This window comes from Schistocerca cancellata, chromosome 4 (genome assembly GCF_023864275.1).
Source record: "Schistocerca cancellata isolate TAMUIC-IGC-003103 chromosome 4, iqSchCanc2.1, whole genome shotgun sequence".
In the NCBI taxonomy this organism is placed as follows: Eukaryota; Metazoa; Arthropoda; class Insecta; order Orthoptera; family Acrididae; genus Schistocerca; species Schistocerca cancellata.
Genome location: NC_064629.1, coordinates 340,114,181 through 340,128,041, shown reverse-complemented (window position 1 = coordinate 340,128,041; position 13,861 = coordinate 340,114,181). Strand labels below are relative to the sequence as shown.

The 13,861-nt window shown below is 43.4% G+C and overlaps 1 protein-coding gene across 1 annotated transcript in view; it reads right to left on the bottom strand.

Moving 5' to 3' along the window:
* LOC126183371 (liprin-alpha-1) overlaps nt 1–13,861 on the bottom strand; it is a 1,187,054-nt gene that overhangs the window by 411,095 nt on the left and 762,098 nt on the right. Inside the window, exon 4 of the mRNA XM_049925301.1 lies at nt 6,162–6,263. The gene's annotated coding sequence lies outside the window, so the exon portion shown is untranslated. The remainder of the gene's footprint in view (nt 1–6,161; nt 6,264–13,861) is intronic.

Below are 13,861 nucleotides of genomic sequence, written 5' to 3'. Positions count from 1 at the left end.
GGAACGCTTGTCGTGATAGTAACAACATGGCATTGCTCAATTTGTCAGTCCTGCTACAGTTGCCTTTAAAATTGATACTTTTGATTACGTGAAGACCTTTACAGTGCGCAAACCACCAAATTACGGATAATTCTTACAACCAAGCTGGTTGAAGCCTTTAAAAGTCACAGCAGTATCTGGGGATATTAATGCTTTTATGGAAATGCGCAAGCTGCCCTGCAGTGAGCGGAGATTAACTAGGTGCTTTTGATACTTGAGGCCAAACAACCTCCACACTCCAACCGCTGTTCGCAGTCGAATTACAATCCTACTTAATTCTTGATGGCGAAAGAGTTACTCAACGATACACGCAAATCATCAGCGACGGTATCCTAGTATCACACAAAAAACAAAGCCTCACTGTATTTCATACACAGGGTGTCCCAGGATGAACGGTGAGTATTAAGGGATACGACATAAACGATCATTCGAAGCAAGAAAGTTAGTAAATATGGGCTCTAAATGTATTCTCAAGAGCTATGAGCACATGTTCAACAGAAGAGATGTTTCACAGTAGCGAAGATGAAGCAGTACTCCTAGCTCTTACTGTATGCATTTTAGAGCTCAAGTTTACTACACTTTTTTGCTTCGAATGATCGTTCCTGTCATAAACCTGAATACTTACTATTCTTCCCGGGACACACTGTATTTGCATCAATGTACACTATGTCTACTCCCTTCCGTAGACGACTTTCAAGAATCTGAATGTGTAAGGTTCACTGCGTACTGGGAGCATACTGTGCTACATACTGGTACTTGTATGGCTTATTACGGTTTCTTTATGGAGGCAGCAAGCTAGATTTACAGACTGTCAATCCAGATAAATCAGTTCTCTTACCTGAGTATATTGTTCTGTTCGATATTGAATCCCTTTGCAAAGAGATGGTGCAGGAAGACTTACTACTGACAGCAGGATTTACGAAAGACGAATCCAAAAGCAATGAGAAAGCGTGAAGGCTTCAGAAAGCCTCTGGGTACCCTAACTTGTTCCAAGACGCTACTGTTTGAAGGTTTTTGCACAACAGAATAACTGGGGTCGCGTTACAGAAGTAAAAATAAGCAAATGAACACAAAAACAAGCGACCTAGTAGTTCATATCACTCTGAAATTAATAACTGTATGCCGAGAAGACAAACGACCAAGGCGTGGATAAAGTGTTTAATGACTCCCCTTCAGTTAGCAGGCAATGCTTCATGAACGAGCTACAGGCCGGTATCGTTACTTCGTTACATCCTATGATCTAACAAGTAGACTTTAGATTTGGAAGAAATGGCACATACAGCTGCTCCAGCTCACCCAGCGCATAGACGGTGGTTTCGAGAAGTGGGATCTTACAGCAGCTTATGACAAAGTGCACCACAAAATGGCGAGGCTGAAGCTGTACAACACCGCAAAAGATTATAAAATGGCTTTAAGCACTATGGGACTTAACATCTGAGGTAATCAGTCCCCTAGACTTAGAACTACTTAAACCTAACTAACCTAAGGAGATCACACACATCCATGCTCGAGGCAGGATTCGAACCTGCAACCGTAGCAGCAGTGCGATTCCAGACTTAAGGGCCTATAACCGCTCGGCCACAGCTGCCGGCGCAAAAGTAGTTTCATTCTCTCCTGCAGAACCAAGTTCGATGCTACGAACAGTAGTTGGAGGCATCACTTCCACAATAGTATCCCGCCCCGCTTAACATCTACACAAACAACCAGCCAAAACCTCATAACAACGTAAGATTCATTTATATTATCGACCTGACTTCAGCAGTTCAGTGCAATGACTCTGAAATGACGGAAATACTACTGACAACAGAGCTTTATGATCTGTAAGTACATAGCAAAAATCATTGTTAGGGCCAAATGCTACGAAGGTATACGTATGTTCACATAGACTTAGTGATCACGGAGGCCAATAGATCGTTTCACACAGTTTGGAAACGTGGGCGATTGGAGCACTGTCTTAGTCTTAGGTATTTGGGGGTTACCGCAGTTGTAACTTTTAACACATGGAAACCACTCTGCTGTTACAAGACAGAAGAATCAGCCCAAAACAACTTGGGCCGGATGGACCGTGGGTCGACCTCCCAGCCTCTGAGGCTCATCAGCAGCAGACACAGCCCTCCAATCTGCGGTCCACGACTCGACTGGATTGAGTACTGGCTCCGTCCGATCGCAGGGTCGCCTCCTCCCGACGTCGCCGCTGTGCCCTTCTGCCGGAAGCGCTGACCTCGGCGCATTCTAGCTTGCCGCCACGGCCTAGCTGTAGCGATCGACCGCCGCCTCCCGCCTCCTACAGACGCTATATCTACGCCTATCGGACACGGAAGTCAATAAATTATCGGTCACCACTGGCTGCCTACATCTTCAGCACCTACTCTCCACCACCGCCAGGGAACCACTCGCTCACACCCCCAGTCCACACCCCTTACAAGTGGTGTCAGCAATGATCGCATCATCCTTTACACATATAGCCACAACGGCTAACACCAAAAACTTGGTAGTAGGCCTAACCTTTCTTGGTAAATTTGTAAGAAGTCCTTTGGCCATAGAGAACTTGACAGGTAGTTTTTCAGAAACCATATTTATCAACTGCAATGCTTCGGTGTAAGATGATACACATTTAATGGAATTTTAAGAATGCGCGGTGTCTGTTTTCTCTGACTTGTCCGAAAGAACAGACATCACGCGGAATCCACAGCTGTGGCGTTGGGTGGGAATGTGGCTCGGCCGAGAGGCGTGGCGTGATAATCCACGCAATTGGGATAAACGCTGTGTCTGGGTAGCAGTGTTAACGCAACTGCCTAGTAAGCAGGCCATCCCGGGTTCGAATCCCGCTCTGGCACACATTTTCACTAGTCGCCGCTGATTCCGCGTACAGTCCCGATGCAGGTAGCATCTATAGTTCCTTCCCTTTCCTTGCCTTCAATTTACATAATGTATGGAATTTAGAGCCCGAGGAATACTCTTGCTTCATCTTTCTAATCGTCAGGTACGTGTACCGCTTGAAATCTGAATAGATACAAAGTGTCCGCAAGCGTACTACTTGCAGATGCATCACCCACCTGTCACACACTGTAGAACGGACAGAAACATAGTCATCCACTGCACGCGCGACCTTCCATTGTTCCTTCACTTCTTTCAAGTAGAGTCTTCAACGATACGTTGCTCCAGTATGTTCAGTTGTACAGATTTCAAGATCGTGTTCGTCGTCATACGCAGATAGCTAGATGCTGAACATCCACCGTACCAAGCGACCAAGCGACCAAGCATCATCTGACTGGAAACGAAGCCAAATCACGAAATGATTAATGGAGAACAGATATAAACCACTTTCTGCTGATCTGTAGAGCTTGAAGCCACCTGCAGCAGATAACGAAGCTGCTATCTCTTATTGAAAAGTCCTACTCCCTCCGATAGTTCGACTCCCGAAAAAAAATTTCTAATACGCACTAGAGTCTGATAAAATCTGTGTTGAAGTTAGTTCGTAAGCTACGTGAAAAGTTGGTTGTTACGAAAATTCTTTATTTTCAGGTGCATCGAGAAAACTATAAAATGGAATGATTTATCAATCATCACAGTAGTTTCTTAAAACGACCTGCTCTTTTTTTATATAAAGATGGTTCTTGTCTCGTAAAGTGCTAGATTACAAGCCCGTCAAAAAGTTCAAAATGAGATACACACGGAATCCGCACTGAGAGCCAAAGTTTGTCGGTATGATTCCTTAAGCAACTTTCGTTTCACTGTACTATTATTTAATGAGAGTTTCTTTTTTCTTCTTTTTGTGTTGGTTTTGAAGGATGATATATAACGCTCGTGGTAGGCTAGGAAAAGTGGATGGTTCTTTTAATGAAATGTTTCGGATCCACGTTGGAAAAATATTAGATCCTTTCTTTTTTTCATTCCACCCCTACTACCCACCTTCCCCCTCCTCTTCTCCTGCCTCTCCACGTCTGTCTCCTTATGCAGAGGAGATGGATTTGTTTGTGCAATATTGTTTTTCTTTTGAGGGGGTACTGACTTTGTCTGAAGTGAGTGTTGGAGGAGTGGGGATGGAAACACACTTTCTTGAGCTTGGATATAGTAACGAACTTTCAAAGTTTTCCATGAACATTTGCAAACTAAGGCGGCATTTACTGCAAACACCGTTCGAAGCCTATTTTAAGACAGTCACTGGATACTGGATCTTTTAAGATAGCCGGCCGGGGTGGCCGAGCGGTTCTAGGCGCTACAGTCTGGAACCGCACAACCGCTACGGTCGCAGGTTCGAATCCTGCCTCGGGCATGGATATGCGTAATGTCCTTAGGTTAGTTAGGTTTAAGTAGTTCTAAGTTCTAGGGGACTGATGACCTCAAAAGTTAGGTCCCATAGAGCTCAGAGCCATTTTTTTAAGATTAATAGGAAAAATATCTGTTTAACATGGAAGTTTGGTGCAGCATGAGCTATATTTCTAGTGGCCCGAATTTCTTGTAGCTCCTTCGCCTGAACAAATGGTAAATTTTCCTTCTTGAAGTCAGATAGTTTCGTGATCAATGACGTACGTGACCGTGAAAACCTGGCGTTTTGGGATCACAATCGGTGCCTGTTCTGATTTTCCACGTTTTCGACGCTGCTGTTAGCAAATTGCTATAGTCTATAGCAGTAAACTGAATGTTAAGAGAGGGGTCATGTGTCACAGTGCTGAATGTAGGAAGAAAACGAAAGCAGGAGTCTTTAACTAAACTGTCGCCTGACTAGACACATATTTACACCATCAGAGCTTCCCTCGACAGTTTCTTCGCCAAATTCAAGTTTGCTACCAGTCACAGTAAACTAAAGCGTATGAAATGTGGGTGGATTTTAGTACATGTCAAATGCAAATACCTGATAATTACGACACGTATTCACTAAAGTGAATTTGTTAACTGCAAGATCTCACTTGGAGATAAGACATTCAGGATACTTGTACGGTTTCCTATCAAAACACCGGCCGCTTTAGAAAGTGAATACTTAACTGCCAAAAACCTGTGAAGCGAGTTCGGCACTGTGGAAAAGAGTGAGATGTGACCCTAAATTTAAGATAGTGAATGCTGCTCCTGAATTCCCTTCAGCAAACCAGCATGATGCTCACGTTAACTTCGTTTTTAAGATGTCTTACTACAAATCAAAATCCAGGCAAAAATACAAAGATATCACCTCTCCGGAATACGCAACATTCCCTACCATTTCTTACATCCGCGTACACCCACAATCTACAGTTTTTTGCTTCTGGAACAACAAAAGGCTCCACCTCGCGGCAAACACAAACTCTCACAACAATGACGACGCTTTCTTAGCAGACGAGACAGTTTGAGGAGAGTTGTGTACATTATGAACCTGTGAATCGTATATTGCATTTTAAGTGAAACGCTGGGATGCGGAGTCAGACAGGCATCTGCAGGAGGAGCGTTGAAAATTTCCTTAATCCACACTCAGGCTGGAAAAAAATAGGTCATTAAAACCAACGTCGGGTTCCGAAAATTGAAGATGTATGTCGCTATTACAGCGACATCTTTAGAAATGGAGGAACTGGTTGAACCTAAGCAAGTCTTTGCTTTGTGCAAGGAATCATTTCGGAATTCATCGGAATTGTCTATGGAAAATTTAAACCAAAATGGAGGGACAAAGACAAACCTACAGACTGCCTTTAGTGAGCCACTTCGTTACGTTAGGAAAAACCATCTTTAATAAACGTATAATTTACAAGAATGATAAATGCGTGAATTTAAAATATGATTTTCCACAGGTGTTCGGATAGGTATCCTAAAAACCTGCGCAGTAAAAATATGGAAGTAATCGAATGAATGTTGTATTATGACGTTTGGAATTATACTTATGAGATCGTATAATCCTCCAAGAAAAACTAAATTTTGGGAAAAGAACGTGCTGGATACAAAAAAAGTGAGTATACAGAGGTCGAAGAGGGCATAGACAGGGAATGCACGACCTGATCAAGAAACTACAGACATTGGGTGAACCTACCTTGGGATACGATTCTATCAATAAGGTTCACCGTCGTGGTTTTTGTGATGAGAGCTTTAATAATTAGTCTCTAGCGCAATATCAGGCGCGTAATTACCAACTGTGTTGAAAAACGTGAGAGTTTACTTACCCGTGTGTTGTTGCGCTCGGCTTTTAGCTCAGCTATTTCTTCATCGCGTTCCAAGAGATGCTCTCTAGCTTGGTTCAGCTCTTTAGTAAGAGTGGCGAACTCCTGTAAAAGAAATAAATAGTTTAACCCATAGAAAATCATAATTATGCTAGCTAACAAGACTGCGCATCGAAATATCCGCCGAGAACTGATTCAGAAGCTTTCGAAGGTAGAGACATCTTCTCTAGATTACGACATTAATTTTACTCAGTGTTCCATGTATTAATATTCAGCAGACAAAAAAAAAAGCTCCAGCAAATAATTCGCGCCAATGGAGCCAGGTACTTACCCGTCTGTGAGAAGAGAAGATGTCAGCTCATTGGACACAAATCAGACAAATAACTTACTCCAACAACTGCATTACTTCATATTTTACGACATCACTGCGTCAGCCAACAATTTCCTTGACAAATATGTATGTAATGTCTGTTCTTTCGGACATATTCGAAAGAACAGACACCACATATATATAATTAAGGCGATGACGGCCAATGATCTCTTCAGTGCGGATGCACACCAGACTCAAATTCTTGCGGGAACCTGTGAAATGCCGCGAGTAATGAGGATTATGGGCAAGCGGCACTACATTAGTAGTGTGTGGATAAGCCGAGAATTTGGGTCTCACGTGAGGCGTGCTGGTCACTGTTTCCGGATGGCTTAGTGGTCAGATCAACTGCCTACTGAGCAGGGGATCTGGGTTCGAATCCCGATCCCGCAACAAATGTTCATCTTTCCCCATTGATTTAAAAATCAATGCCCACTCGCAGTCAATGTCTGTAATCCCATTTTAACTTATTGAGCAGATTACACATTTCCTCTATTATTGTGGTTCAAACGTCTAGCTTAACTGATAAACTCTTGTGCTCAACATTTTATCTATTTATATATTTATTGCTATGTCTTCACGACCTGACCTATTGAATCTCTGCTGTAAGATGTTTACCACACAAATGGCACTGGATTAGAATCTGTTACTGCTTAAATTAATATAAAAATTCTTTGTAGCAAATCTTAATTTAACATAACATAATGAGAATACAAATAAAATGTATGTACCCAGCACCAACTAAAGGTATGAAACAGAATGCCACCCACGTACAATATCTTGTTCTATCTCGGAAAGACTGAGTATTTACAGTCCCTGACCTGAGTAGCTACACTGAATCGGCAGTCTTTGGTGGTTACGTGTTTCGACACTCTTCGAGTCTTCGAAACTCTGTACGTGTTGCCGCTGTTCTGTTCAAAACAACCAGAAATGTAAAGTGACGTTCAAATACAAACTAACATGTATCACTGGAGAGAGGTGTTCCGATGAACACTAAAATTCTTGTTTACGTCGACAAACATTGATCACTTTATTTAAAAATATAACAGCGCAGGATAAGGTGTAAGCCAAGGCCTTTTAATAGGAAGCATTGCGGCACTCACCAGTAACTATTTGGAAAGGTCATGTAAAACCCAAATCAAGAAGAGCACGAACACATTGAGTCAAAAACTGAATAATTTTATGGCTGTTAATCGAAATACTATCACTATTTTCATTTGCACGTCAACCTACAGTGTTTTAGTAGCTTATGAATTTCAGAGACAATTAACACATGTTTATGATGATACTTTAACGCAAGACTCTAGTCACCACTTTCTTTAACAGCAATTTCACGATGAAAGAGCCTAGCACAACAACACACAGAACAGTCCCGCTGAATTAAGTTACAGATTCCCTAGACCATTTTCTCTTTAACACAGTTCTTTCGAGCAGTTAAACGCCACCGTTTTGCAGTTCCTATCTCTTCTAGGAAACTACCCAACACTTACAAAATTAAAGGGTGATCTTACGAAAAATTCATTTACTCTTACTGCGACGCACAAGTTCGAAATTTGGTGCCTATAAGCTTGTTCTGTAATGGTGCATAAACGGGCCGCTCTGCGACATCACCCTGGGGCTCGGAGACGCCCAGTGTTGAAATCACGAGGGTTTCTTACGGGTTGGCGAGGAAAACATTCCGGACACACTGCTGCTCAGAATCTACACGAAAATGCATCAGGTGGTGTCATAAGTCACGTGAATTAAAAGCTACTTCCTAGGACGTTCTTCTTCACATACTTCACAGTCGAATACAGCAGTTGGCAGTACGTTGGGCAACATTGCCACGTTCTTGACGCCCTTGGGCACTGCTGACACCCCCGAGACGATTCAACCCTTGTCCAAGGATATTATGGGGTTTCAACCCCACTGAACGTCTCTCTCCCCTGTGGAGTGTAATGTGAGCGCAGATTTTGCTCTTTTATATAGGGGTAATTACTGGGGACCGTTCAAAACCATTCGACGAAATGTGAACGTGATCCGAAACTGAGAAAGGTGTTTATTCTTTTTCACGCCTCCATTTTTCCACACATTCCTGTGGCATGTGAACTGGAGAGGGGAGTGACAGTGACATTTGCGTGAGTAAAACGGCGAAGTGTTCCTCTAAGACCTCAGTTCGGGAACACACACGGTATCACTTGGGCACCTCTGTTGGAGACAACGAAAGTCTGCACAGATACTCTCATCCACCACTGCCTACCAGTTAGTAGGACAAGCAACCCTTAAGACACTAGCGCGTGCTCGCTGTATGCAAATTCCTAACGGTCTCAAGAGGGTTGCCTACCCCGCCAACGGGTAGGAATCGGTGGATGGGTGTGTCTGCACAGATAAATTTGTATAATGCCCAGCAAAAATGTACGGGTGGCGCCGAGGTTGCTGCTAAACTGGGGAGCCTTAGACGGTCCCCTTGTCATTTTATTCAACGTTGCATCCTCCCATGCACACACCACAGGAGGACGCCAATAAGGAGGGCTGGAAAAGCATAAACACCCTTTGCGGTTTCGGATGACGTTCGTCGAATGGAATTGAAAGGTCCCTTGTGGTCGCCCTCTCCCCCTTTCATACCAGAGCAAAAATTGCGGTCCCGTTGCACTCGAAAGGGCCGAAATGAAGTTCACTGGTGTTGCAGCCCTGTGATGACCTTAGCGAAGGGTTCAATTGTCCGGGGGTTTCAGAAACGTTAAAGCTTGTAAAGAACATCGTCCTGTTGCACATCGCAATGATAGCTGTCATTTTCGACTGCGAAATGTGTGAAAATGAACGGCCCAAGGGAAGGGCTGGTTCCATACACGCCATTTATGACACCCCCCGCGGCGTTTTCGTGGCGATTCTAAGCAGCAGAGTGTCCAAAATGTTTTCTTAGGCCACCCATAAGAAAACAGTGCGATTTCAACGCTGGGGTCGCGGTACTTACGTGGTCGCAGAGGAGTCAACATAACAGGTGAGACGTGGATAAGGAGAGGCGTGACGATCTTCACATTGTGTGGCACGTCCGATGGCGCTGGATGGGAATTGGGGTGAGAAACGTCTAAGATGTGGCCTTTTTTTTCGCATGTATCAACACCTCTCTGTTTGAAGCATCGTCGTCCCCGAGGGTGACGTCGCATAGCGTCACGTAATCGCACCATTACCGAGGAAGATTGTAGGTACCTTCGAGCGAAATTTCGAAGATTGGCACCACAATGGGAGAAAATGGCGAGTTATCAAAAAGTGAAGTACTTCGCTAAATAAGAGTAATACGAGAAAGCTCACACAGAATTTACATGATTGACTTACCTCGTGCGGTAGGAGGCTCAAGTGGTATAGAGAATGTTTCCCCAATTATTCGATGGTAACCACACTGTGCAACATGTGGCGTGATATAAAAATGCTTGTACAAAAAATGCCTGTTTTCTCAGTGTGTATATTATCTTAAGAAGCTGAGGAAACTGTGGCACGTACAGAACTGTAGGAAAAAGTATGAAGTGATGGTTCAAATGGCTCTGAGCACTATGGGACTTAACTTCTGAGGTCATCAGTCCCCTAGAAGTTACAACTAATTAAACCTAACCAACCTAAGGACAGCACACACATTCATGCCCGAGGCAGAATTCGAACCAGCGACCGTAGCGGTCGCGCGGTTCCAGATCGCGGATAAGGAAAACAAGTATATCATGGTATCACTGGGATTAATGAAATATACAAAATGCGTAATGGAGCACATTAAAATACATTAACCTTTCCGGGCCCGAGCAATAATATTCGGAACACAACCTCAATGCAACATCGAGCATTAAATCTTTTCGCCATCAGTCAGGTGTTGGTAATTAATAATTGACGTGTAAGTAACAGACACTGGATGATGGCAACATGTTGCCGAAACGCGTCTTGAAAATAAACATCGGAAAGCAAACGTGACTGACGCTGAGAAATTGTTTTAAGAATCTCAAAAACGATTATTTATTTAGACATGGGAGACGCCTGTGGAAGGACAGTATAACGACGCTGTAGCGGCAGTATTGAATCACAGCGACGAGCGGCCAGTGGCGAACACGCGAGCCCGCTCGTTGGCACGGAACACCGCCTGCAGCGCGTCATAGCCCGCACGCACACCGCCTGCCGCAGCCCACACAGCCTGTCTTCCAGTATGCTACATTACATTACGCATATTGTCCCTAATACCACGAAAAAGGCAATATTTGTTCAATGGCATCACATTCAATCGTCACAAAAACAACTTACGCACCCAAAAATCTGATGACGTCTACTTCCTGATTAAAGTTCGGATGCTTACTGTACTACTTTCTGATTATTATGAAGAAACGCCGTAAAAGCAATCTGTCGAGTCTAAAATTTCTAATTCAGGGTATTACTGTACGCTTAATACCGATGGGACGCATTTGCTTATCCTACGTACAATCAACATCTGGACATTCGGGTATTCAACTGGACATTCGGGTATTCGCAGTCGTTAAGGAATGCCTTGCTACGACACACTTTGCGGCCGATGAGGATTTTCTGCATATTGTCAACTACTTGAATAACAAAGCGACTTCACGGCAAGCGAATGGAATACTTCACCTCGTATCTACGTACGGCGAACGTCACACACATCCATGCCCTAGGCAGGATTCGAACCTGCGACCGTAGCAGTCACGCGGTTCCGGACTGACCGCTTAGAATCGCTAGACCACCGCGGCCGGCGCTACACAGCAGATTTAGGTCCTTAATACAACGGCAAGGTGAAAGTTCTCGACCTGGACAGGTACATACGTACACAATTTTGTTCTTGATGTGTTCGAACATTTTCGCAGTACTTCATCTCCAACGGCTGAGGAGTAGTTTAATTCAAAAGCTCAATGTAGAAACTCTGTTGTCTATGTTTCGTTGAATTGATAAAGTAGACTGCAGTACGGATATACATTTCTTTGTTTTGGAACAGTTTACAGCCAACAGGAATTCATCCAAAGTTGGTGAATGTTTATGAAAAGACTGCTCCTTCAATCCCATCACTTGCTTTATTTCATCATCATCTTATTTCTCTCCAAGACGATACATGCGAATAAAAATCTCAATGCTACCATTACAAACGAAAATGTCAACCAGCTGCACAATTTGGTATTGGACGAGTGTGTGTAAAATAGCTGACACAGTCATTCCCGGGACGTTCCAGACGATTAATTAACTATGGGAATAGTTTGAGCAAACTGTGCGACGCGTTTTCTGAAGCTGAACAAAACAAAGGATAAAGTAAATTTCCATGAGTGCTGATCTTTTTTTTATTTTTTAATCGGATTGACTGTGCGCAGCGATTTCTTTCTGTGCGTGAGACGACAGTTCACTACTTCGAGTCAGAAACGGAACGCAGTGAAAGCAGTGGGTGTAAGCTGATACCTCTGTCTGAAAAAAGACAAGGTCTAATTCACTTGACGAATAAGTTTACGGCCAGTGTTTGATTCAAAAGGGACTGCACATATTGATTACCCTGCAACGAATAAAACAAGAACGGATGAATACCACACAAGTCTTGTAGCGGCTATGATGAACAAATGTGAAAATTGCGAAAGAACAAGTGGGAAAAAAGTCATCTTGCAACTGCACAACGCACCTACACTGACAGTTGCTTCGGTACTTGAAAAATATAGGTTCTTGAAGTACGCACTGAACTACCTTAACTCTGTGGTATCTCTAAAAACGAAAGCAGTGGAGAGTAGCAAATAGACTTCCTGAAAGATCAGCACTGTGAACTAGGTACTCGACATAACTAAGTGCACCTCAATGTTAGAGACTAATCCAGTCTCTATTGGAGAAAGAAGCTTCGACCCACGCCTGACTCGCACAATCGGTGAAAGCAGTGCCAGCGAAAGGAGAGTGAGCAGGCTCGAATTCCTGTCGGCCACACAATTATTCCTGTCGGCCACAAAATTTCAGACAGTCAGGAAAGCTCAACACAATAGAAATTCCACCGCCAAATAATAACCACGACATGTGCTCTTACAGCTGTGAATGTCATCCTTCTTCCAATGCATTTAAAGAAAACATAAAAACCTAGCTTAAAAGAAATTACAGATGATGGCCTCGATACTGTATTCTAAAGGCGTGTTATCGTGTTACACCAGTCTCACTATTAAGAAAAATTTCGTAGTCAATGTTACACAATACGTACATCATTCAGACTGAAGCAAAGCGGCTTGGGGCAACATACTGTTATCGCACTGTCATTTGGAAATAAAAACGTGGTTATACAAATGTATGCATGCGATATAATCCAATAGCTTTAAACACCGATTTATACCTGATGTCATACTACAAAACAATTCTACACTTTTTATTTGTTGTTTACTTTCACCAATATCATTTACAACTTAAGGGACTAGTTAATGTACCTCTCGCGAAAATGTCACTTAGCTTGTGGAACGGAAGTAGACATGGGGCGCAGTATTAGTGAAATGCGTGAAAGTTGCTTTCTTACATTATGTTACGAGAGATTGTGAGATGGGACATGCCGACCTGCCTTGAACGTTGGGTATATATCTCATTCTGGCACCAGAAGCCTAGCCTTCGAAAACACAATTGTTGAGCTCACATGTAATGCAACAGATGGCTGGGAAGGTGGACATGCATCTTTAGATTGGAGGCGGTGCCTTTGTCTAGCGGGAGGTAACGCGCCAAGGCAGAAGGCCGTGTACGCGCACGCGATGAACCGGCACACATTAAGCGTGGCGTGCTGATTATATCACACACGGCCAATGGCACGCCACACCAGTAGCTGAAGCGAGTCAATAATAACGTGAGTACAGTTTCTTCGGATGACTAACACGTGGACTCTTTATGTGTAGCGCGCTCAGGGGACTGCGATCAATAGCCTGTGACGTGCAGCACTGCTTTGATCTGGCAACACAAAACGACTCTATTAATAATTGGTGGTCGATGAAAACCCGCCTCCCAGTTACGCAGATGCCACCACACTGCGTTTTTATTCGTTGCTTCATTCAGTTCAAGCCTTGGTGAATAAAGGTTCAAACCATTCAGCGTTGACAATAACATCATTATTCCGTTCTCTATTACTACCGAAAATACGCATAGCATTATACATCCGCAAACATCCTCAGGTACATAAAAGGAAACGCAAACAAACTCCCGTCTACTTGACGGATAACCTTATTTTATGTTTCTTCATTTCCTTCCCCAATACACTGCCGACAGGAGCTGTAAACATGATTAAGAGATGATCTTACCACTACGTAAGTTGTTCATCGTGGTAGAAGTGGGTCTTCCGTCTCTAAATACGAAGCACTGTTTACCAGATAAAACAAAC